The 27464-nt window shown below is 37.3% G+C and overlaps 14 non-coding genes across 14 annotated transcripts; all 14 read right to left on the reverse strand.

Annotated features, from left to right (window-relative positions):
• Positions 1 to 770: 770 nt before the first annotated feature.
• On the reverse strand, positions 771 to 842 carry TRNAA-CGC (transfer RNA alanine (anticodon CGC)). The gene has a single exon. It is a non-coding gene; the product is annotated as a tRNA-Ala (tRNA).
• Positions 843 to 1907: 1065 nt separating this feature from the next.
• TRNAA-CGC (transfer RNA alanine (anticodon CGC)) lies at positions 1908 to 1979 on the reverse strand. The gene has a single exon. It is a non-coding gene; the product is annotated as a tRNA-Ala (tRNA).
• Positions 1980 to 4362: 2383 nt separating this feature from the next.
• Positions 4363 to 4434, reverse strand: TRNAA-CGC (transfer RNA alanine (anticodon CGC)). Its single transcript has one exon. It is a non-coding gene; the product is annotated as a tRNA-Ala (tRNA).
• A 1066-nt stretch (positions 4435 to 5500) lies between these two features.
• TRNAA-CGC (transfer RNA alanine (anticodon CGC)) lies at positions 5501 to 5572 on the reverse strand. The gene has a single exon. It is a non-coding gene; the product is annotated as a tRNA-Ala (tRNA).
• A 2015-nt stretch (positions 5573 to 7587) lies between these two features.
• TRNAA-CGC (transfer RNA alanine (anticodon CGC)) lies at positions 7588 to 7659 on the reverse strand. Its single transcript has one exon. It is a non-coding gene; the product is annotated as a tRNA-Ala (tRNA).
• Positions 7660 to 8723: 1064 nt separating this feature from the next.
• On the reverse strand, positions 8724 to 8795 carry TRNAA-CGC (transfer RNA alanine (anticodon CGC)). The gene has a single exon. It is a non-coding gene; the product is annotated as a tRNA-Ala (tRNA).
• Positions 8796 to 9840: 1045 nt separating this feature from the next.
• On the reverse strand, positions 9841 to 9912 carry TRNAA-CGC (transfer RNA alanine (anticodon CGC)). The gene has a single exon. It is a non-coding gene; the product is annotated as a tRNA-Ala (tRNA).
• Positions 9913 to 10984: 1072 nt separating this feature from the next.
• TRNAA-CGC (transfer RNA alanine (anticodon CGC)) lies at positions 10985 to 11056 on the reverse strand. Its single transcript has one exon. It is a non-coding gene; the product is annotated as a tRNA-Ala (tRNA).
• Positions 11057 to 12120: 1064 nt separating this feature from the next.
• TRNAA-CGC (transfer RNA alanine (anticodon CGC)) lies at positions 12121 to 12192 on the reverse strand. Its single transcript has one exon. It is a non-coding gene; the product is annotated as a tRNA-Ala (tRNA).
• A 1045-nt stretch (positions 12193 to 13237) lies between these two features.
• On the reverse strand, positions 13238 to 13309 carry TRNAA-CGC (transfer RNA alanine (anticodon CGC)). Its single transcript has one exon. It is a non-coding gene; the product is annotated as a tRNA-Ala (tRNA).
• A 1066-nt stretch (positions 13310 to 14375) lies between these two features.
• On the reverse strand, positions 14376 to 14447 carry TRNAA-CGC (transfer RNA alanine (anticodon CGC)). The gene has a single exon. It is a non-coding gene; the product is annotated as a tRNA-Ala (tRNA).
• Positions 14448 to 16462: 2015 nt separating this feature from the next.
• On the reverse strand, positions 16463 to 16534 carry TRNAA-CGC (transfer RNA alanine (anticodon CGC)). The gene has a single exon. It is a non-coding gene; the product is annotated as a tRNA-Ala (tRNA).
• A 1071-nt stretch (positions 16535 to 17605) lies between these two features.
• Positions 17606 to 17677, reverse strand: TRNAA-CGC (transfer RNA alanine (anticodon CGC)). The gene has a single exon. It is a non-coding gene; the product is annotated as a tRNA-Ala (tRNA).
• Positions 17678 to 20819: 3142 nt separating this feature from the next.
• Positions 20820 to 20891, reverse strand: TRNAA-CGC (transfer RNA alanine (anticodon CGC)). The gene has a single exon. It is a non-coding gene; the product is annotated as a tRNA-Ala (tRNA).
• Positions 20892 to 27464: the final 6573 nt, after the last annotated feature.

The raw sequence follows: 27464 nt of genomic DNA on the forward strand, positions 1-27464 counted from the left end.
TAAGTATATCATCTTCTTATCCAAAAATTATCCTCTTTTACTCGGGGAATGAGGACCTATAATCGATTTACTGACACCTCATGGACACCAGGCACCAGATTTTCTGAGACAGCAGTGAACAGGATCTTAGCAGATGTTTAATTAAGTTTGCTCACTCAACTCTAAATTGTTCAAAATCAAAACCTGAATTGCATTTTCTTTTCGGCTAAACGTTCCAAGCTGTGGAAGGAGCTATGTTGGACTCTTTTCTAAAACATCAGCCTTGAAACAATTTTAATAAAGCTTCTGTAGCCAAAGAAATGAAATTCTCATGAGAAGTCACTAAAACTACGAATGTGAGGTCAAGGAAACTTCCCGAAACTCTAGAATTTAAGTAGGATACGCCATATACACTATTAAAACCCCACTTAGAGAAGTTGGCAACGCTATGCTATTTTCTTTGGGAATAAGGAAATCTAATGCAGACTCTGTCCTCAGAAGGAAACCAGACACAGGATTTTTAAGACAAGAGAGGATTTGGAGCTTAAAGATTTTTCTTTGGATTGATACACTAATGTTGACATTGTTGTGTGATAATTACTAAATTGTAAAATTTTGACTTATTTAAAGAAGCTGTGAGTAAAGCCGAGTTTGTGAATATTTTGAAAACATCACTTTTTGCCTACATATTTTTCTCGATACAATTCATCTTCTGGTGAATAAATTCTTCATTGGAACTATGTAAACAAAGTCACTCATGCCGACTCTTCTAAATTAAAATTAACTGCACCTGGAGATGCCGGGGATTGAACCCGGGGCCTCATACATGCGAAGCATGTGCTCTACCACTGAGCTACATCCCCATTACATTGCTACAGTTGTACAGAACACGACACACAAATAGAACCTCGGCTCATTCGAAAAAATAACCTTGTCTATTTTTTTTTAATAAAGTTCGTCTGAGGACTGTAGATTGCAAAATAGTTAAAAGCCTCAGATGTATATTAACAGAGGTAATAGTTGGACACATTTAACCACATCCAATGATTGTTTAGGACTCCTAGCCTACGTATGGTAACTTAGTGTCAATTGTTATATCAGATGGCTTAAATGCCCTTCCATTTATGACTTTATTGGTCAAAATATGAAGTTCTTCACTAAGTATATCATCTTCTTATCCAAAAATTATCCTCTTTTACTCGGGGAATGAGGACCTATAATCGATTTACTGACACCTCATGGACACCAGGCACCAGATTTTCTGAGACAGCAGTGAACAGGATCTTAGCAGATGTTTAATTAAGTTTGCTCACTCAACTCTAAATTGTTCAAAATCAAAACCTGAATTGCATTTTCTTTTCGGCTAAACGTTCCAAGCTGTGGAAGGAGCTATGTTGGACTCTTTTCTAAAACATCAGCCTTGAAACAATTTTAATAAAGCTTCTGTAGCCAAAGAAATGAAATTCTCATGAGAAGTCACTAAAACTACGAATGTGAGGTCAAGGAAACTTCCCGAAACTCTAGAATTTAAGTAGGATACGCCATATACACTATTAAAACCCCACTTAGAGAAGTTGGCAACGCTATGCTATTTTCTTTGGGAATAAGGAAATCTAATGCAGACTCTGTCCTCAGAAGGAAACCAGACACAGGATTTTTAAGACAAGAGAGGATTTGGAGCTTAAAGATTTTTCTTTGGATTGATACACTAATGTTGACATTGTTGTGTGATAATTACTAAATTGTAAAATTTTGACTTATTTAAAGAAGCTGTGACTAAAGCCGAGTTTGTGAATATTTTGAAAACATCACTTTTTGCCTACATATTTTTCTCGATACAATTCATCTTCTGGTGAATAAATTCTTCATTGGAACTATGTAAACAAAGTCACTCATGCCGACTCTTCTAAATTAAAATTAACTGCACCTGGAGATGCCGGGGATTGAACCCGGGGCCTCATACATGCGAAGCATGTGCTCTACCACTGAGCTACATCCCCATTACATTGCTACAGTTGTACAGAACACGACACACAAATAGAACCTCGGCTCATTCGAAAAAATAACCTTGTCTATTTTTTTTTAATAAAGTTCGTCTGAGGACTGTAGATTGCAAAATAGTTAAAAGCCTCAGATGTATATTAACAGAGGTAATAGTTGGACACATTTAACCACATCCAATGATTGTTTAGGACTCCTAGCCTACGTATGGTAACTTAGTGTCAATTGTTATATCAGATGGCTTAAATGCCCTTCCATTTATGACTTTATTGGTCAAAATATGAAGTTCTTCACTAAGTATATCATCTTCTTATCCAAAAATTATCCTCTTTTACTCGGGGAATGAGGACCTATAATCGATTTACTGACACCTCATGGACACCAGGCACCAGATTTTCTGAGACAGCAGTGAACAGGATCTTAGCAGATGTTTAATTAAGTTTGCTCACTCAACTCTAAATTGTTCAAAATCAAAACCTGAATTGCATTTTCTTTTCGGCTAAACGTTCCAAGCTGTGGAAGGAGCTATGTTGGACTCTTTTCTAAAACATCAGCCTTGAAACAATTTTAATAAAGCTTCTGTAGCCAAAGAAATGAAATTCTCATGAGAAGTCACTAAAACTACGAATGTGAGGTCAAGGAAACTTCCCGAAACTCTAGAATTTAAGTAGGATACGCCATATACACTATTAAAACCCCACTTAGAGAAGTTGGCAACGCTATGCTATTTTCTTTGGGAATAAGGAAATCTAATGCAGACTCTGTCCTCAGAAGGAAACCAGACACAGGATTTTTAAGACAAGAGAGGATTTGGAGCTTAAAGATTTTTCTTTGGATTGATACACTAATGTTGACATTGTTGTGTGATAATTACTAAATTGTAAAATTTTGACTTATTTAAAGAAGCTGTGACTAAAGCCGAGTTTGTGAATATTTTGAAAACATCACTTTTTGCCTACATATTTTTCTCGATACAATTCATCTTCTGGTGAATAAATTCTTCATTGGAACTATGTAAACAAAGTCACTCATGCCGACTCTTCTAAATTAAAATTAACTGCCGGGGATTGAACCCAGGGACTCATACATGCGAAGCATGCGCTCTACCACTGAGCTACATCCCCATTACATTGCTACAGTTGTACAGAACACGACACACAAATAGAACCTCGGCTCATTCGAAAAAATAACCTTGTCTATTTTTTTTTTAATAAAGTTCGTCTGAGGACTGTAGATTGCAAAATAGTTAAAAGCCTCAGATGTATATTAACAGAGGTAATAGTTGGACACATTTAACCACATCCAATGATTGTTTAGGACTCCTAGCCTACGTATGGTAACTTCTTCATCTTCTGGTGAATAAATTCTTCATTGGAACTATGTAAACAAAGTCACTCATGCCGACTCTTCTAAATTAAAATTAACTGCACCTGGATAGTTAAAAGCCTCAGATGTATATTAACAGAGGTAATAGTTGGACACATTTAACCACATCCAATGATTGTTTAGGACTCCTAGCCTACGTATGGTAACTTAGTGTCAATTGTTATATCAGATGGCTTAAATGCCCTTCCATTTATGACTTTATTGGTCAAAATATGAAGTTCTTCACTAAGTATATCATCTTCTTATCCAAAAATTATCCTCTTTTACTCGGGGAATGAGGAACTATAATCGATTTACTGACACCTCATGGACACCAGGCACCAGATTTTCTGAGACAGCAGTGAACAGGATCTTAGCAGATGTTTAATTAAGTTTGCTCACTCAACTCTAAATTGTTCAAAATCAAAACCTGAATTGCATTTTCTTTTCGGCTAAACGTTCCAAGCTGTGGAAGGAGCTATGTTGGACTCTTTTCTAAAACATCAGCCTTGAAACAATTTTAATAAAGCTTCTGTAGCCAAAGAAATGAAATTCTCATGAGAAGTCACTAAAACTACGAATGTGAGGTCAAGGAAACTTCCCGAAACTCTAGAATTTAAGTAGGATACGCCATATACACTATTAAAACCCCACTTAGAGAAGTTGGCAACGCTATGCTATTTTCTTTGGGAATAAGGAAATCTAATGCAGACTCTGTCCTCAGAAGGAAACCAGACACAGGATTTTTAAGACAAGAGAGGATTTGGAGCTTAAAGATTTTTCTTTGGATTGATACACTAATGTTGACATTGTTGTGTGATAATTACTAAATTGTAAAATTTTGACTTATTTAAAGAAGCTGTGAGTAAAGCCGAGTTTGTGAATATTTTGAAAACATCACTTTTTGCCTACATATTTTTCTCGATACAATTCATCTTCTGGTGAATAAATTCTTCATTGGAACTATGTAAACAAAGTCACTCATGCCGACTCTTCTAAATTAAAATTAACTGCACCTGGAGATGCCGGGGATTGAACCCGGGGCCTCATACATGCGAAGCATGCGCTCTACCAGTGAGCTACATCCCCATTACATTGCTACAGTTGTACAGAACACGACACACAAATAGAACCTCGGCTCATTCGAAAAAATAACCTTGTCTATTTTTTTTTAAATAAAGTTCGTCTGAGGACTGTAGATTGCAAAATAGTTAAAAGCCTCAGATGTATATTAACAGAGGTAATAGTTGGACACATTTAACCACATCCAATGATTGTTTAGGACTCCTAGCCTACGTATGGTGACTTAGTGTCAATTGTTATATCAGATGGCTTAAATGCCCTTCCTTTTATGACTTTATTGGTCAAAATATGAAGTTCTTCACTAAGTATATCATCTTCTTATCCAAAAATTATCCTCTTTTACTCGGGGAATGAGGACCTATAATCGATTTACTGACACCTCATGGACACCAGGCACCAGATTTTCTGAGACAGCAGTGAACAGGATCTTAGCAGATGTTTAATTAAGTTTGCTCACTCAACTCTAAATTGTTCAAAATCAAAACCTGAATTGCATTTTCTTTTCGGCTAAACGTTCCAAGCTGTGGAAGGAGCTATGTTGGACTCTTTTCTAAAACATCAGCCTTGAAACAATTTTAATAAAGCTTCTGTAGCCAAAGAAATGAAATTCTCATGAGAAGTCACTAAAACTACGAATGTGAGGTCAAGGAAACTTCCCGAAACTCTAGAATTTAAGTAGGATACGCCATATACACTATTAAAACCCCACTTAGAGAAGTTGGCAACGCTATGCTATTTTCTTTGGGAATAAGGAAATCTAATGCAGACTCTGTCCTCAGAAGGAAACCAGACACAGGATTTTTAAGACAAGAGAGGATTTGGAGCTTAAAGATTTTTCTTTGGATTGATACACTAATGTTGACATTGTTGTGTGATAATTACTAAATTGTAAAATTTTTACTTATTTAAAGAAGCTGTGACTAAAGCCGAGTTTGTGAATATTTTGAAAACATCACTTTTTGCCTACATATTTTTCTCGATACAATTCATCTTCTGGTGAATAAATTCTTCATTGGAACTATGTAAACAAAGTCACTCATGCCGACTCTTCTAAATTAAAATTAACTGCACCTGGAGATGCCGGGGATTGAACCCGGGGCCTCATACATGCGAAGCATGCGCTCTACCACTGAGCTACATCCCCATTACATTGCTACAGTTGTACAGAACACGACACACAAATAGAACCTCGGCTCATTTGAAAAAATAACCTTGTCTATTTTTTTTTAATAAAGTTCGTCTGAGGACTGTAGATTGCAAAATAGTTAAAAGCCTCAGATGTATATTAACAGAGGTAATTGTTGGACACATTTAACCACATCCAATGATTGTTTAGGACTCCTAGCCTACGTATGGTAACTTAGTGTCAATTGTTATATCAGATGGCTTAAATGCCCTTCCATTTATGACTTTATTGGTCAAAATATGAAGTTCTTCACTAAGTATATCATCTTCTTATCCAAAAATTATCCTCTTTTACTCGGGAATGAGGACCTGTAATCGATTTACTGACACCTCATGGACACCAGGCACCAGATTTTCTGAGACAGCAGTGAACAGGATCTTAGCAGATGTTTAATTAAGTTTGCTCACTCAACTCTAAATTGTTCAAAATCAAAACCTGAATTGCATTTTCTTTTCGGCTAAACGTTCCAAGCTGTGGAAGGAGCTATGTTGGACTCTTTTCTAAAACATCAGCCTTTAAACAATTTTAATAAAGCTTCTGTAGCCAAAGAAATGAAATTCTCATGAGAAGTCACTAAAACTACGAATGTGAGGTCAAGGAAACTTCCCGAAACTCTAGAATTTAAGTAGGATACGCCATATACACTATTAAAACCCCACTTAGAGAAGTTGGCAACGCTATGCTATTTTCTTTGGGAATAAGGAAATCTAATGCAGACTCTGTCCTCAGAAGGAAACCAGACACAGGATGTTTAAGACAAGAGAGGATTTGGAGCTTAAAGATTTTTCTTTGGATTGATACACTAATGTTGACATTGTTGTGTGATAATTACTAAATTGTAAAATTTTTACTTATTTAAAGAAGCTGTGAGTAAAGCCGAGTTTGTGAATATTTTGAAAAAATCACTTTTTGCCTACATATTTTTCTCGATACAATTCATCTTCTGGTGAATAAATTCTTCATTGGAACTATGTAAACAAAGTCACTCATGCCGACTCTTCTAAATTAAAATTAACTGCACCTGGATAGTTAAAAGCCTCAGATGTATATTAACAGAGGTAATAGTTGGACACATTTAACCACATCCAATGATTGTTTAGGACTCCTAGCCTACGTATGGTAACTTAGTGTCAATTGTTATATCAGATGGCTTAAATGCCCTTCCATTTATGACTTTATTGGTCAAAATATGAAGTTCTTCACTAAGTATATCATCTTCTTATCCAAAAATTATCCTCTTTTACTCGGGGAATGAGGACCTATAATCGATTTACTGACACCTCATGGACACCAGGCACCAGATTTTCTGAGACAGCAGTGAACAGGATCTTAGCAGATGTTTAATTAAGTTTGCTCACTCAACTCTAAATTGTTCAAAATCAAAACCTGAATTGCATTTTCTTTTTGGCTAAACGTTCCAAGCTGTGGAAGGAGCTATGTTGGACTCTTTTCTAAAACATCAGCCTTGAAACAATTTTAATAAAGCTTCTGTAGCCAAAGAAATGAAATTCTCATGAGAAGTCACTAAAACTACGAATGTGAGGTCAAGGAAACTTCCCGAAACTCTAGAATTTAAGTAGGATACGCCATATACACTATTAAAACCCCACTTAGAGAAGTTGGCAACGCTATGCTATTTTCTTTGGGAATAAGGAAATCTAATGCAGACTCTGTCCTCAGAAGGAAACCAGACACAGGATTTTTAAGACAAGAGAGGATTTGGAGCTTAAAGATTTTTCTTTGGATTGATACAATAATGTTGACATTGTTGTGTGATAATTACTAAATTGTAAAATTTTGACTTATTTAAAGAAGCTGTGAGTAAAGCCGAGTTTGTGAATATTTTGAAAACATCACTTTTTGCCTACATATTTTTCTCGATACAATTCATCTTCTGGTGAATAAATTCTTCATTGGAACTATGTAAACAAAGTCACTCATGCCGACTCTTCTAAATTAAAATTAACTGCACCTGGAGATGCCGGGGATTGAACCCGGGGCCTCATACATGCGAAGCATGCGCTCTACCACTGAGCTACATCCCCATTACATTGCTACAGTTGTACAGAACACGACACACAAATAGAACCTCGGCTCATTCGAAAAAATAACCTTGTCTATTTTTTTTTAATAAAGTTCGTCTGAGGACTGTAGATTGCAAAATAGTTAAAAGCCTCAGATGTATATTAACAGAGGTAATAGTTGGACACATTTAACCACATCCAATGATTGTTTAGGACTCCTAGCCTACGTATGGTAACTTAGTGTCAATTGTTATATCAGATGGCTTAAATGCCCTTCCATTTATGACTTTATTGGTCAAAATATGAAGTTCTTCACTAAGTATATCATCTTCTTATCCAAAAATTATCCTCTTTTACTCGGGAATGAGGACCTGTAATCGATTTACTGACACCTCATGGACACCAGGCACCAGATTTTCTGAGACAGCAGTGAACAGGATCTTAGCAGATGTTTAATTAAGTTTGCTCACTCAACTCTAAATTGTTCAAAATCAAAACCTGAATTGCATTTTCTTTTCGGCTAAACGTTCCAAGCTGTGGAAGGAGCTATGTTGGACTCTTTTCTAAAACATCAGCCTTGAAACAATTTTAATAAAGCTTCTGTAGCCAAAGAAATGAAATTCTCATGAGAAGTCACTAAAACTACGAATGTGAGGTCAAGGAAACTTCCCGAAACTCTAGAATTTAAGTAGGATACGCCATATACACTATTAAAACCCCACTTAGAGAAGTTGGCAACGCTATGCTATTTTCTTTGGGAATAAGGAAATCTAATGCAGACTCTGTCCTCAGAAGGAAACCAGACACAGGATTTTTAAGACAAGAGAGGATTTGGAGCTTAAAGATTTTTCTTTGGATTGATACACTAATGTTGACATTGTTGTGTGATAATTACTAAATTGTAAAATTTTGACTTATTTAAAGAAGCTGTGAGTAAAGCCGAGTTTGTGAATATTTTGAAAACATCACTTTTTGCCTACATATTTTTCTCGATACAATTCATCTTCTGGTGAATAAATTCTTCATTGGAACTATGTAAACAAAGTCACTCATGCCGACTCTTCTAAATTAAAATTAACTGCACCTGGAGATGCCGGGGATTGAACCCAGGGCCTCATACATGCGAAGCATGCGCTCTACCACTGAGCTACATCCCCATTACATTGCTACAGTTGTACAGAACACGACACACAAATAGAACCTCGGCTCATTCGAAAAAATAACCTTGTCTATTTTTTTTTAATAAAGTTCGTCTGAGGACTGTAGATTGCAAAATAGTTAAAAGCCTCAGATGTATATTAACAGAGGTAATAGTTGGACACATTTAACCACATCCAATGATTGTTTAGGACTCCTAGCCTACGTATGGTAACTTAGTGTCAATTGTTATATCAGATGGCTTAAATGCCCTTCCATTTATGACTTTATTGGTCAAAATATGAAGTTCTTCACTAAGTATATCATCTTCTTATCCAAAAATTATCCTCTTTTACTCGGGGAATGAGGACCTATAATCGATTTACTGACACCTCATGGACACCAGGCACCAGATTTTCTGAGACAGCAGTGAACAGGATCTTAGCAGATGTTTAATTAAGTTTGCTCACTCAGCTCTAAATTGTTCAAAATCAAAACCTGAATTGCATTTTCTTTTCGGCTAAACGTTCCAAGCTGTGGAAGAGCTATGTTGGACTCTTTTCTAAAACATCAGCCTTGAAACAATTTTAATAAAGCTTCTGTAGCCAAAGAAATGAAATTCTCATGAGAAGTCACTAAAACTACGAATGTGAGGTCAAGGAAACTTCCCGAAACTCTAGAATTTAAGTAGGATACGCCATATACACTATTAAAACCCCACTTAGAGAAGTTGGCAACGCTATGCTATTTTCTTTGGGAATAAGGAAATCTAATGCAGACTCTGTCCTCAGAAGGAAACCAGACACAGGATTTTTAAGATTAAGATTTTTCTTTGGATTGATACACTAATGTTGACATTGTTGTGTGATAATTACTAAATTGTAAAATTTTGACTTATTTAAAGAAGCTGTGAGTAAAGCCGAGTTTGTGAATATTTTGAAAACATCACTTTTTGCCTACATATTTTTCTCGATACAATTCATCTTCTGGTGAATAAATTCTTCATTGGAACTATGTAAACAAAGTCACTCATGCCGACTCTTCTAAATTAAAATTAACTGCACCTGGAGATGCCGGGGATTGAACCCGGGGCCTCATACATGCGAAGCATGCGCTCTACCAGTGAGCTACATCCCCATTACATTGCTACAGTTGTACAGAACACGACACACAAATAGAACCTCGGCTCATTCGAAAAAATAACCTTGTCTATTTTTTTTTAAATAAAGTTCGTCTGAGGACTGTAGATTGCAAAATAGTTAAAAGCCTCAGATGTATATTAACAGAGGTAATAGTTGGACACATTTAACCACATCCAATGATTGTTTAGGACTCCTAGCCTACGTATGGTGACTTAGTGTCAATTGTTATATCAGATGGCTTAAATGCCCTTCCTTTTATGACTTTATTGGTCAAAATATGAAGTTCTTCACTAAGTATATCATCTTCTTATCCAAAAATTATCCTCTTTTACTCGGGAATGAGGACCTGTAATCGATTTACTGACACCTCATGGACACCAGGCACCAGATTTTCTGAGACAGCAGTGAACAGGATCTTAGCAGATGTTTAATTAAGTTTGCTCACTCAACTCTAAATTGTTCAAAATCAAAACCTGAATTGCATTTTCTTTTCGGCTAAACGTTCCAAGCTGTGGAAGGAGCTATGTTGGACTCTTTTCTAAAACATCAGCCTTGAAACAATTTTAATAAAGCTTCTGTAGCCAAAGAAATGAAATTCTCATGAGAAGTCACTAAAACTACGAATGTGAGGTCAAGGAAACTTCCCGAAACTCTAGAATTTAAGTAGGATACGCCATATACACTATTAAAACCCCACTTAGAGAAGTTGGCAACGCTATGCTATTTTCTTTGGGAATAAGGAAATCTAATGCAGACTCTGTCCTCAGAAGGAAACCAGACACAGGATTTTTAAGACAAGAGAGGATTTGGAGCTTAAAGATTTTTCTTTGGATTGATACACTAATGTTGACATTGTTGTGTGATAATTACTAAATTGTAAAATTTTGACTTATTTAAAGAAGCTGTGACTAAAGCCGAGTTTGTGAATATTTTGAAAACATCACTTTTTGCCTACATATTTTTCTCGATACAATTCATCTTCTGGTGAATAAATTCTTCATTGGAACTATGTAAACAAAGTCACTCATGCCGACTCTTCTAAATTAAAATTAATCCCCGGCATCCCCTGGAGATGCCGGGGATTGAACCCGGGGCCTCAAACATGCGAAGCATGCGCTCTACCACTGAGCTACATCCCCATTATATTGCTACAGTTGTACAGAACACGACACACAAATAGAACCTCGGCTCATTCGAAAAAATAACCTTGTCTATTTTTTTTTAATAAAGTTCGTCTGAGGACTGTAGATTGCAAAATAGTTAAAAGCCTCAGATGTATATTAACAGAGGTAATAGTTGGACACATTTAACCACATCCAATGATTGTTTAGGACTCCTAGCCTACGTATGGTAACTTAGTGTCAATTGTTATATCAGATGGCTTAAATGCCCTTCCATTTATGACTTTATTGGTCAAAATATGAAGTTCTTCACTAAGTATATCATCTTCTTATCCAAAAATTATCCTCTTTTACTCGGGAATGAGGACCTGTAATCGATTTACTGACACCTCATGGACACCAGGCACCAGATTTTCTGAGACAGCAGTGAACAGGATCTTAGCAGATGTTTAATTAAGTTTGCTCACTCAACTCTAAATTGTTCAAAATCAAAACCTGAATTGCATTTTCTTTTCGGCTAAACGTTCCAAGCTGTGGAAGGAGCTATGTTGGACTCTTTTCTAAAACATCAGCCTTGAAACAATTTTAATAAAGCTTCTGTAGCCAAAGAAATGAAATTCTCATGAGAAGTCACTAAAACTACGAATGTGAGGTCAAGGAAACTTCCCGAAACTCTAGAATTTAAGTAGGATACGCCATATACACTATTAAAACCCCACTTAGAGAAGTTGGCAACGCTATGCTATTTTCTTTGGGAATAAGGAAATCTAATGCAGACTCTGTCCTCAGAAGGAAACCAGACACAGGATTTTTAAGACAAGAGAGGATTTGGAGCTTAAAGATTTTTCTTTGGATTGATACACTAATGTTGACATTGTTGTGTGATAATTACTAAATTGTAAAATTTTGACTTATTTAAAGAAGCTGTGAGTAAAGCCGAGTTTGTGAATATTTTGAAAACATCACTTTTTGCCTACATATTTTTCTCGATACAATTCATCTTCTGGTGAATAAATTCTTCATTGGAACTATGTAAACAAAGTCACTCATGCCGACTCTTCTAAATTAAAATTAACTGCACCTGGAGATGCCGGGGATTGAACCCAGGGCCTCATACATGCGAAGCATGCGCTCTACCACTGAGCTACATCCCCATTACATTGCTACAGTTGTACAGAACACGACACACAAATAGAACCTCGGCTCATTCGAAAAAATAACCTTGTCTATTTTTTTTTAATAAAGTTCGTCTGAGGACTGTAGATTGCAAAATAGTTAAAAGCCTCAGATGTATATTAACAGAGGTAATAGTTGGACACATTTAACCACATCCAATGATTGTTTAGGACTCCTAGCCTACGTATGGTAACTTAGTGTCAATTGTTATATCAGATGGCTTAAATGCCCTTCCATTTATGACTTTATTGGTCAAAATATGAAGTTCTTCACTAAGTATATCATCTTCTTATCCAAAAATTATCCTCTTTTACTCGGGGAATGAGGACCTATAATCGATTTACTGACACCTCATGGACACCAGGCACCAGATTTTCTGAGACAGCAGTGAACAGGATCTTAGCAGATGTTTAATTAAGTTTGCTCACTCAGCTCTAAATTGTTCAAAATCAAAACCTGAATTGCATTTTCTTTTCGGCTAAACGTTCCAAGCTGTGGAAGAGCTATGTTGGACTCTTTTCTAAAACATCAGCCTTGAAACAATTTTAATAAAGCTTCTGTAGCCAAAGAAATGAAATTCTCATGAGAAGTCACTAAAACTACGAATGTGAGGTCAAGGAAACTTCCCGAAACTCTAGAATTTAAGTAGGATACGCCATATACACTATTAAAACCCCACTTAGAGAAGTTGGCAACGCTATGCTATTTTCTTTGGGAATAAGGAAATCTAATGCAGACTCTGTCCTCAGAAGGAAACCAGACACAGGATTTTTAAGATTAAGATTTTTCTTTGGATTGATACACTAATGTTGACATTGTTGTGTGATAATTACTAAATTGTAAAATTTTGACTTATTTAAAGAAGCTGTGAGTAAAGCCGAGTTTGTGAATATTTTGAAAACATCACTTTTTGCCTACATATTTTTCTCGATACAATTCATCTTCTGGTGAATAAATTCTTCATTGGAACTATGTAAACAAAGTCACTCATGCCGACTCTTCTAAATTAAAATTAACTGCACCTGGAGATGCCGGGGATTGAACCCGGGGCCTCATACATGCGAAGCATGCGCTCTACCAGTGAGCTACATCCCCATTACATTGCTACAGTTGTACAGAACACGACACACAAATAGAACCTCGGCTCATTCGAAAAAATAACCTTGTCTATTTTTTTTTAAATAAAGTTCGTCTGAGGACTGTAGATTGCAAAATAGTTAAAAGCCTCAGATGTATATTAACAGAGGTAATAGTTGGACACATTTAACCACATCCAATGATTGTTTAGGACTCCTAGCCTACGTATGGTGACTTAGTGTCAATTGTTATATCAGATGGCTTAAATGCCCTTCCTTTTATGACTTTATTGGTCAAAATATGAAGTTCTTCACTAAGTATATCATCTTCTTATCCAAAAATTATCCTCTTTTACTCGGGGAATGAGGACCTATAATCGATTTACTGACACCTCATGGACACCAGGCACCAGATTTTCTGAGACAGCAGTGAACAGGATCTTAGCAGATGTTTAATTAAGTTTGCTCACTCAACTCTAAATTGTTCAAAATCAAAACCTGAATTGCATTTTCTTTTCGGCTAAACGTTCCAAGCTGTGGAAGGAGCTATGTTGGACTCTTTTCTAAAACATCAGCCTTGAAACAATTTTAATAAAGCTTCTGTAGCCAAAGAAATGAAATTCTCATGAGAAGTCACTAAAACTACGAATGTGAGGTCAAGGAAACTTCCCGAAACTCTAGAATTTAAGTAGGATACGCCATATACACTATTAAAACCCCACTTAGAGAAGTTGGCAACGCTATGCTATTTTCTTTGGGAATAAGGAAATCTAATGCAGACTCTGTCCTCAGAAGGAAACCAGACACAGGATTTTTAAGACAAGAGAGGATTTGGAGCTTAAAGATTTTTCTTTGGATTGATACACTAATGTTGACATTGTTGTGTGATAATTACTAAATTGTAAAATTTTTACTTATTTAAAGAAGCTGTGACTAAAGCCGAGTTTGTGAATATTTTGAAAACATCACTTTTTGCCTACATATTTTTCTCGATACAATTCATCTTCTGGTGAATAAATTCTTCATTGGAACTATGTAAACAAAGTCACTCATGCCGACTCTTCTAAATTAAAATTAACTGCACCTGGAGATGCCGGGGATTGAACCCGGGGCCTCATACATGCGAAGCATGCGCTCTACCACTGAGCTACATCCCCATTACATTGCTACAGTTGTACAGAACACGACACACAAATAGAACCTCGGCTCATTTGAAAAAATAACCTTGTCTATTTTTTTTTAATAAAGTTCGTCTGAGGACTGTAGATTGCAAAATAGTTAAAAGCCTCAGATGTATATTAACAGAGGTAATTGTTGGACACATTTAACCACATCCAATGATTGTTTAGGACTCCTAGCCTACGTATGGTAACTTAGTGTCAATTGTTATATCAGATGGCTTAAATGCCCTTCCATTTATGACTTTATTGGTCAAAATATGAAGTTCTTCACTAAGTATATCATCTTCTTATCCAAAAATTATCCTCTTTTACTCGGGAATGAGGACCTGTAATCGATTTACTGACACCTCATGGACACCAGGCACCAGATTTTCTGAGACAGCAGTGAACAGGATCTTAGCAGATGTTTAATTAAGTTTGCTCACTCAACTCTAAATTGTTCAAAATCAAAACCTGAATTGCATTTTCTTTTCGGCTAAACGTTCCAAGCTGTGGAAGGAGCTATGTTGGACTCTTTTCTAAAACATCAGCCTTTAAACAATTTTAATAAAGCTTCTGTAGCCAAAGAAATGAAATTCTCATGAGAAGTCACTAAAACTACGAATGTGAGGTCAAGGAAACTTCCCGAAACTCTAGAATTTAAGTAGGATACGCCATATACACTATTAAAACCCCACTTAGAGAAGTTGGCAACGCTATGCTATTTTCTTTGGGAATAAGGAAATCTAATGCAGACTCTGTCCTCAGAAGGAAACCAGACACAGGATGTTTAAGACAAGAGAGGATTTGGAGCTTAAAGATTTTTCTTTGGATTGATACACTAATGTTGACATTGTTGTGTGATAATTACTAAATTGTAAAATTTTTACTTATTTAAAGAAGCTGTGAGTAAAGCCGAGTTTGTGAATATTTTGAAAAAATCACTTTTTGCCTACATATTTTTCTCGATACAATTCATCTTCTGGTGAATAAATTCTTCATTGGAACTATGTAAACAAAGTCACTCATGCCGACTCTTCTAAATTAAAATTAACTGCACCTGGATAGTTAAAAGCCTCAGATGTATATTAACAGAGGTAATAGTTGGACACATTTAACCACATCCAATGATTGTTTAGGACTCCTAGCCTACGTATGGTAACTTAGTGTCAATTGTTATATCAGATGGCTTAAATGCCCTTCCATTTATGACTTTATTGGTCAAAATATGAAGTTCTTCACTAAGTATATCATCTTCTTATCCAAAAATTATCCTCTTTTACTCGGGGAATGAGGACCTATAATCGATTTACTGACACCTCATGGACACCAGGCACCAGATTTTCTGAGACAGCAGTGAACAGGATCTTAGCAGATGTTTAATTAAGTTTGCTCACTCAACTCTAAATTGTTCAAAATCAAAACCTGAATTGCATTTTCTTTTTGGCTAAACGTTCCAAGCTGTGGAAGGAGCTATGTTGGACTCTTTTCTAAAACATCAGCCTTGAAACAATTTTAATAAAGCTTCTGTAGCCAAAGAAATGAAATTCTCATGAGAAGTCACTAAAACTACGAATGTGAGGTCAAGGAAACTTCCCGAAACTCTAGAATTTAAGTAGGATACGCCATATACACTATTAAAACCCCACTTAGAGAAGTTGGCAACGCTATGCTATTTTCTTTGGGAATAAGGAAATCTAATGCAGACTCTGTCCTCAGAAGGAAACCAGACACAGGATTTTTAAGACAAGAGAGGATTTGGAGCTTAAAGATTTTTCTTTGGATTGATACAATAATGTTGACATTGTTGTGTGATAATTACTAAATTGTAAAATTTTGACTTATTTAAAGAAGCTGTGAGTAGAGCCGAGTTTGTGAATATTTTGAAAACATCACTTTTTGCCTACATATTTTTCTCGATACAATTCATCTTCTGGTGAATAAATTCTTCATTGGAACTATGTAAACAAAGTCACTCATGCCGACTCTTCTAAATTAAAATTAACTGCACCTGGAGATGCCGGGGATTGAACCCGGGGCCTCATACATGCGAAGCATGCGCTCTACCACTGAGCTACATCCCCATTACATTGCTACAGTTGTACAGAACACGACACACAAATAGAACCTCGGCTCATTCGAAAAAATAACCTTGTCTATTTTTTTTTAATAAAGTTCGTCTGAGGACTGTAGATTGCAAAATAGTTAAAAGCCTCAGATGTATATTAACAGAGGTAATAGTTGGACACATTTAACCACATCCAATGATTGTTTAGGACTCCTAGCCTACGTATGGTAACTTAGTGTCAATTGTTATATCAGATGGCTTAAATGCCCTTCCATTTATGACTTTATTGGTCAAAATATGAAGTTCTTCACTAAGTATATCATCTTCTTATCCAAAAATTATCCTCTTTTACTCGGGAATGAGGACCTGTAATCGATTTACTGACACCTCATGGACACCAGGCACCAGATTTTCTGAGACAGCAGTGAACAGGATCTTAGCAGATGTTTAATTAAGTTTGCTCACTCAACTCTAAATTGTTCAAAATCAAAACCTGAATTGCATTTTCTTTTCGGCTAAACGTTCCAAGCTGTGGAAGGAGCTATGTTGGACTCTTTTCTAAAACATCAGCCTTGAAACAATTTTAATAAAGCTTCTGTAGCCAAAGAAATGAAATTCTCATGAGAAGTCACTAAAACTACGAATGTGAGGTCAAGGAAACTTCCCGAAACTCTAGAATTTAAGTAGGATACGCCATATACACTATTAAAACCCCACTTAGAGAAGTTGGCAACGCTATGCTATTTTCTTTGGGAATAAGGAAATCTAATGCAGACTCTGTCCTCAGAAGGAAACCAGACACAGGATTTTTAAGACAAGAGAGGATTTGGAGCTTAAAGATTTTTCTTTGGATTGATACACTAATGTTGACATTGTTGTGTGATAATTACTAAATTGTAAAATTTTGACTTATTTAAAGAAGCTGTGACTAAAGCCGAGTTTGTGAATATTTTGAAAACATCACTTTTTGCCTACATATTTTTCTCGATACAATTCATCTTCTGGTGAATAAATTCTTCATTGGAACTATGTAAACAAAGTCACTCATGCCGACTCTTCTAAATTAAAATTAATCCCCGGCATCCCCTGGAGATGCCGGGGATTGAACCCGGGGCCTCAAACATGCGAAGCATGCGCTCTACCACTGAGCTACATCCCCATTATATTGCTACAGTTGTACAGAACACGACACACAAATAGAACCTCGGCTCATTCGAAAAAATAACCTTGTCTATTTTTTTTTAATAAAGTTCGTCTGAGGACTGTAGATTGCAAAATAGTTAAAAGCCTCAGATGTATATTAACAGAGGTAATAGTTGGACACATTTAACCACATCCAATGATTGTTTAGGACTCCTAGCCTACGTATGGTAACTTAGTGTCAATTGTTATATCAGATGGCTTAAATGCCCTTCCATTTATGACTTTATTGGTCAAAATATGAAGTTCTTCACTAAGTATATCATCTTCTTATCCAAAAATTATCCTCTTTTACTCGGGGAATGAGGACCTATAATCGATTTACTGACACCTCATGGACACCAGGCACCAGATTTTCTGAGACAGCAGTGAACAGGATCTTAGCAGATGTTTAATTAAGTTTGCTCACTCAACTCTAAATTGTTCAAAATCAAAACCTGAATTGCATTTTCTTTTTGGCTAAACGTTCCAAGCTGTGGAAGGAGCTATGTTGGACTCTTTTCTAAAACATCAGCCTTGAAACAATTTTAATAAAGCTTCTGTAGCCAAAGAAATGAAATTCTCATGAGAAGTCACTAAAACTACGAATGTGAGGTCAAGGAAACTTCCCGAAACTCTAGAATTTAAGTAGGATACGCCATATACACTATTAAAACCCCACTTAGAGAAGTTGGCAACGCTATGCTATTTTCTTTGGGAATAAGGAAATCTAATGCAGACTCTGTCCTCAGAAGGAAACCAGACACAGGATTTTTAAGACAAGAGAGGATTTGGAGCTTAAAGATTTTTCTTTGGATTGATACACTAATGTTGACATTGTTGTGTGATAATTACTAAATTGTAAAATTTTGACTTATTTAAAGAAGCTGTGACTAAAGCCGAGTTTGTGAATATTTTGAAAACATCACTTTTTGCCTACATATTTTTCTCGATACAATTCATCTTCTGGTGAATAAATTCTTCATTGGAACTATGTAAACAAAGTCACTCATGCCGACTCTTCTAAATTAAAATTAACTGCACCTGGGAATGAACCCGGGGCATCATACATGCGAAGCATGCGCTCTACCACTGAGCTACATCCCCATTACATTGCTACAGTTGTACAGAACACGACACACAAATAGAACCTCGGCTCATTCGAAAAAATAACCTTGTCTATTTTTTTTTAATAAAGTTCGTCTGAGGACTGTAGATTGCAAAATAGTTAAAAGCCTCAGATGTATATTAACAGAGGTAATAGTTGGACACATTTAACCACATCCAATGATTGTTTAGGACTCCTAGCCTACGTATGGTAACTTAGTGTCAATTGTTATATCAGATGGCTTAAATGCCCTTCCATTTATGACTTTATTGGTCAAAATATGAAGTTCTTCACTAAGTATATCATCTTCTTATCCAAAAATTATCCTCTTTTACTCGGGAATGAGGACCTATAATCGATTTACTGACACCTCATGGACACCAGGCACCAGATTTTCTGAGACAGCAGTGAACAGGATCTTAGCAGATGTTTAATTAAGTTTGCTCACTCAACTCTAAATTGTTCAAAATCAAAACCTGAATTGCATTTTCTTTTCGGCTAAACGTTCCAAGCTGTGGAAGGAGCTATGTTGGACTCTTTTCTAAAACATCAGCCTTGAAACAATTTTAATAAAGCTTCTGTAGCCAAAGAAATGAAATTCTCATGAGAAGTCACTAAAACTACGAATGTGAGGTCAAGGAAACTGCCCGAAACTCTAGAATTTAAGTAGGATACGCCATATACACTATTAAAAACCCACTTAGAGAAGTTGGCAACGCTATGCTATTTTCTTTGGGAATAAGGAAATCTAATGCAGACTCTGTCCTCAGAAGGAAACCAGACACAGGATGTTTAAGACAAGAGAGGATTTGGAGCTTAAAGATTTTTCTTTGGATTGATACACTAATGTTGACATTGTTGTGTGATAATTACTAAATTGTAAAATTTTTACTTATTTAAAGAAGCTGTGAGTAAAGCCGAGTTTGTGAATATTTTGAAAAAATCACTTTTTGCCTACATATTTTTCTCGATACAATTCATCTTCTGGTGAATAAATTCTTCATTGGAACTATGTAAACAAAGTCACTCATGCCGACTCTTCTAAATTAAAATTAACTGCACCTGGATAGTTAAAAGCCTCAGATGTATATTAACAGAGGTAATAGTTGGACACATTTAACCACATCCAATGATTGTTTAGGACTCCTAGCCTGCGTATGGTAACTTAGTGTCAATTGTTATATCAGATGGCTTAAATGCCCTTCCATTTATGACTTTATTGGTCAAAATATGAAGTTCTTCACTAAGTATATCATCTTCTTATCCAAAAATTATCCTCTTTTACTCGGGGAATGAGGACCTATAATCGATTTACTGACACCTCATGGACACCAGGCACCAGATTTTCTGAGACAGCAGTGAACAGGATCTTAGCAGATGTTTAATTAAGTTTGCTCACTCAACTCTAAATTGTTCAAAATCAAAACCTGAATTGCATTTTCTTTTTGGCTAAACGTTCCAAGCTGTGGAAGGAGCTATGTTGGACTCTTTTCTAAAACATCAGCCTTGAAACAATTTTAATAAAGCTTCTGTAGCCAAAGAAATGAAATTCTCATGAGAAGTCACTAAAACTACGAATGTGAGGTCAAGGAAACTTCCCGAAACTCTAGAATTTAAGTAGGATACGCCATATACACTATTAAAACCCCACTTAGAGAAGTTGGCAACGCTATGCTATTTTCTTTGGGAATAAGGAAATCTAATGCAGACTCTGTCCTCAGAAGGAAACCAGACACAGGATTTTTAAGACAAGAGAGGATTTGGAGCTTAAAGATTTTTCTTTGGATTGATACACTAATGTTGACATTGTTGTGTGATAATTACTAAATTGTAAAATTTTGACTTATTTAAAGAAGCTGTGAGTAAAGCCGAGTTTGTGAATATTTTGAAAACATCACTTTTTGCCTACATATTTTTCTCGATACAATTCATCTTCTGGTGAATAAATTCTTCATTGGAACTATGTAAACAAAGTCACTCATGCCGACTCTTCTAAATTAAAATTAACTGCACCTGGAGATGCCGGGGATTGAACCCGGGGCCTCATACATGCGAAGCATGCGCTCTACCACTGAGCTACATCCCCATTACATTGCTACAGTTGTACAGAACACGACACACAAATAGAACCTCGGCTCATTCGAAAAAATAACCTTGTCTATTTTTTTTTAATAAAGTTCGTCTGAGGACTGTAGATTGCAAAAAAGTTAAAAGCCTCAGATGTATATTAACAGAGGTAATAGTTGGACACATTTAACCACATCCAATTATTGTTTAGGACTCCTAGCCTACATATGGTAACTTAGTGTCAATTGTTATATCAGATGGCTTAAATGCCCTTCCATTTATGACTTTATTGGTCAAAATATGAAGTTCTTCACTAAGTATATCATCTTCTTATCCAAAAATTATCCTCTTTTACTCGGGGAATGAGGACCTATAATCGATTTACTGACACCTCATGGACACCAGGCACCAGATTTTCTGAGACAGCAGTGAACAGGATCTTAGCAGATGTTTAATTAAGTTTGCTCACTCAACTCTAAATTGTTCAAAATCAAAACCTGAATTGCATTTTCTTTTCGGCTAAACGTTCCAAGCTGTGGAAGGAGCTATGTTGGACTCTTTTCTAAAACATCAGCCTTGAAACAATTTTAATAAAGCTTCTGTAGCCAAAGAAATGAAATACTCATGAGAAGTCACTAAAACTATGAATGTGAGGTCAAGGAAACTTCCCGAAACTCTAGAATTTAAGTAGGATACGCCATGTACACTATTAAAGACCCACTTAGAGAAGTTGGCAACGCTATGCTATTTTCTTTGGGAATAAGGAAATCTAATGCAGACTCTGTCCTCAGAAGGAAACCAGACACAGGATTTTTAAGACAAGAGAGGATTTGGAGCTTAAAGATTTTTCTTTGGATTGATACACTAATGTTGACATTGTTGTGTGATAATTACTAAATTGTAAAATTTTGACTTATTTAAAGAAGCTGTGACTAAAGCCGAGTTTGTGAATATTTTGAAAACATCACTTTTTGCCTACATATTTTTCTCGATACAATTCATCTTCTGGTGAATAAATTTCTTCATTGGAACTATGTAAACAAAGTCACTCATGCCGACTCTTCTAAATTAAAATTAACTGCACCTGGAGATGCCGGGGATTGAACCCGGGGCCTCATACATGCAAAGCATGCGCTCTACCATAGAGCTACATCCCCATTACATTGCTACAGTTGCACAGAACACGACACACAAATAGAACCTCGGCTAATTCGAAAAAATAACCTTGTCTATTTTTTTTTTAATAAAGTTCGTCTGAGGACTGTAGATTGCAAAATAGTTAAAAGCCTCAGATGTATATTAACAGAGGTAATAGTTGGACACATTTAACCACATCCAATGATTGTTTAGGACCCCTAGCCTACGTATGGTAACTTAGTGTCAATTGTTATATGAGATGGCTTAAATGCCCTTCCATTTATTACTTTATTGGTCAAAATATGAAGTTCTTCACTAAGTATATCATCTTCTTATCCAAAAATTATCCTCTTTTACTCGGGGACGTATGGTAACTTAGTGTCAATTTTTATATGAGATGGCTTAAATGCCCTTCCATTTATGACTTTATTGGTCAAAATATGAAGTTCTTGGGGGCGGGGCCTGACAGCCAAGATGGCCGGACGTGTCCTCTGAGGGCTCCTGCACCAGAGGGCACACAAACATCCAAACTGCCTAATCTACCAAAGCCAATTACACAAGCTATCTGGATATCCATCCGGGACCCCAAGCGGAGCAGAATGGTACCACTCCGGTACCGAACCGCCACGGGAAAGCCTGAATCGGCCATGCGGCCTAACACAGAGCGGGGACTAAAGCATGGGGGAGGCGGCCGATCCCCCGGCTCGGGGCCCACGCACAAGCGAGAGATAAACAACGCCCTGCTACCCCCCCCTTTGGACCGGCGGGGGTTATCCCGGTCCAATCTGGGGACAACAACCCCTGAGAAACGGCAAACCCAAGCGACGACCAAACGGGACCTGAGAGGCCCAAACAAGATGGCGACGACAAGGCAGCCTGGGAAAGAGCGCACACTACACAAGCCCCCAGGAAATATTCCAGTGTTCTGCGGCAGACTCATGACTTACCTCTGCATGCAGTTTCCCACCCGGGGACAGGCCTTTAGGCGGGCGAGGAGTGAGGCAGCAGCTTGGATCCGCCCGACGACCAGACGACGCATGAGCTGGTTCCCTCCTCGGGCCTCCAGAGGGGCGCCGGGGGGGAGACGCCAGCACCTCATGAAGCAGGAACCGGAGTCAAGTCCCTTGGACACCGGCACTCGCTCCCACCTCAGCCAGGGAGAGGGCTGCAAACAAAGCCAGCCAGAAGGCCACCGGGCGGCGCCGGAATCCGCGAGACAGACCTTCCCACGTGACCGAACACACGCCGTCTGCAACAGAAGACACCGAACAGCAGAAAGACCCGGTACCACAGAGCAAAACGGGCGAAGAGCTCTACCACGACCTGCCAGGGGGAGACCCTCACAAGGACTGGGACTAACCACACACACGCAGCAATGGCGATTCCCAGCCCTGGGAGTGGGCTGAAGAGACACTTGCCGACCAGCACAAGCGAGGGCTTACCTAACCAGGCACCACCACCACCGCTAACCGGGATCGGCTGATCCTGATGCTGGACTTAAAACCAGACCTCAGAACTGCCAGAAAGGGACACTAAGCGCTCAGACAGGTTCACTGAGGGTCTAACTTTAACCCCTTGCTTACCGCAGCCCTAATGGTCATAAGCGTATATGCCACTCTAGCATACCAAGTGATGCACTAGCCTGCATAATACAAAAATAGGATGTCCTCAAGGGAGGAAATATTGCCTCTTTCCTTCTTTTAGTTAACATATTTCAGCATACACATAGGATCTTAATTGCAAAATGTATTGTATGTTTTGCGCAATATGCAGGGTGATAGATCTGCCACAGTGACCTACTAAGATTTTGCTTGCAACATATATTGTTTGTTATTTTATGTAATCTGTATGTTGTTCTGCGTAACATGCACAAGAAGCTAACAGAGCACTCATTAGCACATACTCACATAGGTATTACCACCCCGCAGGCAACGCACGAACCAACATTACGCAACCACGTTACGGCATAACATACGACACCATGCGTAATCACCCAAGCGAGAACATGTCTACCTGCACTGTTGCCCTAGCTATAAACGTCTCCCTTTACACAATATGCAAGGCAACCCACCTCACTGTAACGTTAAGCGAGAACACTTTTGTTATGTACACACTTAGCCTAGCATGTCTATCACAAACCACGAATGTCTTATTCTTTGTCTTTTTCTTACATGCTCTCCTTTTATAAAAAATGTGCAGTACCTTCTATGCCATGATATTGTTTTCTACTGTTTACTGTTATGAAGCTTGATATGGCTGTCGTGGCTACTCAAGCATGATGTAATGTTTGCACAACCAAAATAAAGAATTAAAAAAAAAAAAAACTATGAAGTTCTTCACTAAGTATATCATCTTCTTATCCAAAAATTATCCTCTTTTACTCGGGGAATGAGGACCTATAATCGATTTACTGACACCTCATGGACACCAGGCACCAGATTTTCTGAGACAGCAGTGAACAGGATCTTAGCAGATGTTTAATTAAGTTTGCTCACTCAACTCTAAATTGTTCAAAATCAAAACCTGAATTGCATTTTCTTTTCGGCTAAACGTTCCAAGCTGTGGAAGGAGCTATGTTGGACTCTTTTCTAAAACATCAGCCTTGAAACAATTTTAATAAAGCTTCTGTAGCCAAAGAAATGAAATTCTCATGAGAAGACACTAAAACTACGAATGTGAGATCAAGGAAACTTCCCGAAACTCTAGAATTTAAGTAGGATACGCCATATACACTATTAAAAACCCACTTAGAGAAGTTGTCAACGCTATGCTATTTTCTTTGGGAATAAGGAAATCTAATGCAGACTCTGTCCTCAGAAGGAAACCAGACACAGGATTTTTAAGACAAGAGAGGATTTGGAGCTTAACCCCTTAACGACGAGTGGCGGACGAGGTCCGTCACTCAGGGGAATGCGTTAATGACGAGTGACGGACCTCGTCCGTCACCCGTTAAAATGAACCCCAGATCGCCGCAATCGCGGCGATCGCGGGGTTAATGGTGCTCCGGTCTGCCTCTGCATTAGAGGCAAACCGGGAGCACCGGATCGGGCTATCAGAGTACATGTGCCCGCTCTGACAGCATGCCAGAGCGGGCACATGTGCTCTCTATACTCACCTCCGCCTCCCTGCACTTCCTGGTTCTGTGTGAAGTGCAGGGAGATGGATCTTCAGTGATCCTGCCCCCTGGGGGAAAGAAAACATAGTAAAATTAAAATCCCACCCCCCTTTACCCCCCCTTTACCCATTTTAATAAAAAATTTACCCCTTCCCTGCCAATTGATCACTGACTACAGTGATCAATTGGCAGGGATTACATTTTACTAAGATCTGATTTTTTTTTAACCCCTGAGGGTTAATTCTTTTTTTTTTAACCCTCAGGGGTTCAATTTATTTTATTAATTAATTTAAATATTTTAAAATTATAAATTTAGCTAGCTGGGGAGGGTGGAAGTTAGTGGGGAATTGGGGGATTTAGTATTACGCTAACTAGGGGTTAACGTTAAAAAAAGTTTAAAAATAAGCTTTAAAAAGTTAAAAAATTAAGTTAAAAAAAAGTTTTAATAACATTTAAGTAAAAAAATTAAAAAAATAAACCCTTTACCCAGTCCAAATAAAAATTAACCCCTTCCCTGCCATTCGATCACTGCCTACAGTGATCAAAATACAGATCACAGTATTATACTGTTCTAATTTTTTTTTAACCCCTGACGATTAACTTTTATTTATTTTTTAACCCTCAGGGGTTAAATTTATTTAATTAACTAATTTAAATATTGTATAATTAAATATTTTGCTAGCTGGGGTGGGTGGGAGTTATGGGAAAATGGGGAATTTACTGTTAGTGCTGCTTACTGCTAGTTAGGGGTTAACGTAAAAAAAAAGCTTAGAAAAATGTTAAATCTGTAAAAAAAAGTTTTACGAAAGTTTAGGAAACTTTAAAAAAATGAATAATCAAAACAAAAGTTTAAAAAATAGTTTTAAAAAGTAAAAAAAGTTTTAAAAAGTAAAAAAATACATTTAATAACGCTCATTACCTCTACACCTGGTACAAGCTAGCGGAAAAATGATCCCACGCTAAGGTTCAAAATATGCCTTTTGAAATACCCTGGGATGTCTTCTTTAAGAAATGGTATGGCTTTATGGGGTATTTGGTTTATATAGCCTGGTAAAATACTCTAAAATGGGACATGGGCACAGCGTAAAAATTTAAAGTTTGAAAAAAAATGGAATGGCTGTGTCCCAAATGTGCCCCTCCGATGTCCACATATACCTGGCAAAGGTACATACGGGGGTATTTTTGTACTCAGCAGACATAGCTGAGCAACATATGAAGTATTATACAGTGGTAGTACACATAAGGTTTGCAAAATATACTGTGCAAACTCACTTTGTGTGTCAAAAAGGCAGAAAAAACGCTTACTACCACTACACCTGGTACAAGCTAGCGGAAAAATGATCCCACGCTAAGGTTCAAAATATGCCTTTTGAAATACCCTGGGATGTCTTCTTTAAGAAATGGTATGGCTTTATGGGGTATTTGGATTATATAGCCTGGTAAAATACTCTAAAATGGGACATGGGCACAGCGTAAAAATTCAATATTTGAAAAAAAAAATGGAATGGCTGTGTCCCAAATGTGCCCCTCCGATGTCCACATATACCTGGCAAAGGTACATACGGGGGTATTTTTGTACTCAGCAGACATAGCTGAGCAAAATATGAAGTATTATACAGTGGTAGTACACATATGGTTTGCAAAATATATTGTGCAAACTCACTTTGTGTGTCAAAAAGGCAGAAAAAAACGCTTACTACCACTACACCTGGTACAAGCTAGCGGAAAAATGATCCCACGCTAAGGTTCAAAATATGCCTTTTGAAATACCCTGGGATGTCTTCTTTAAGAAATGGTATGGCTTTATGGGGTATTTGGATTATATAGCCTGGTAAAATACTCTAAAATGGGACATGGGCACAGCGTAAAAATTCAATATTTGAAAAAAAATGGAATGGCTGTGATCCAAATGTGCCCCTCCGATGTCCGCATATACCTGGCAAAGGTACATACGGGGGTATTTTTGTACTCAGCAGACATAGCTGAGCAAAATATGAAGTATTATACAGTGGTAGTACACATATGGTTTGCAAAATATATTGTGCAAACTCACTTTGTGTGTCAAAAAGGCAGAAAAAAACGCTTATAACCACTACACCTGGTACACGCTAGCGGAAAAATGATCCCACGCTAAGGTTCAAAATATGCCTTTTGAAATACCCTGGGGTGTCTACTTTAAGAAATGGTAGGCCTTTGTGGGGTAGTTTGAATTTAAAACCTGCAAAGATGCTTGGAAATTGCACATAGGCCCGGCGTCAAAATTCAAAGTTCGGTCAAAACTGATATGGCTTGGTCTCCTATATGGCACTGTAGCTTCACAAAATAGTGCCATAGACATAC

Source organism: Pelobates fuscus, chromosome 12 (assembly GCF_036172605.1).
Source record: "Pelobates fuscus isolate aPelFus1 chromosome 12, aPelFus1.pri, whole genome shotgun sequence".
Taxonomy (NCBI): domain Eukaryota; kingdom Metazoa; phylum Chordata; class Amphibia; order Anura; family Pelobatidae; genus Pelobates; species Pelobates fuscus.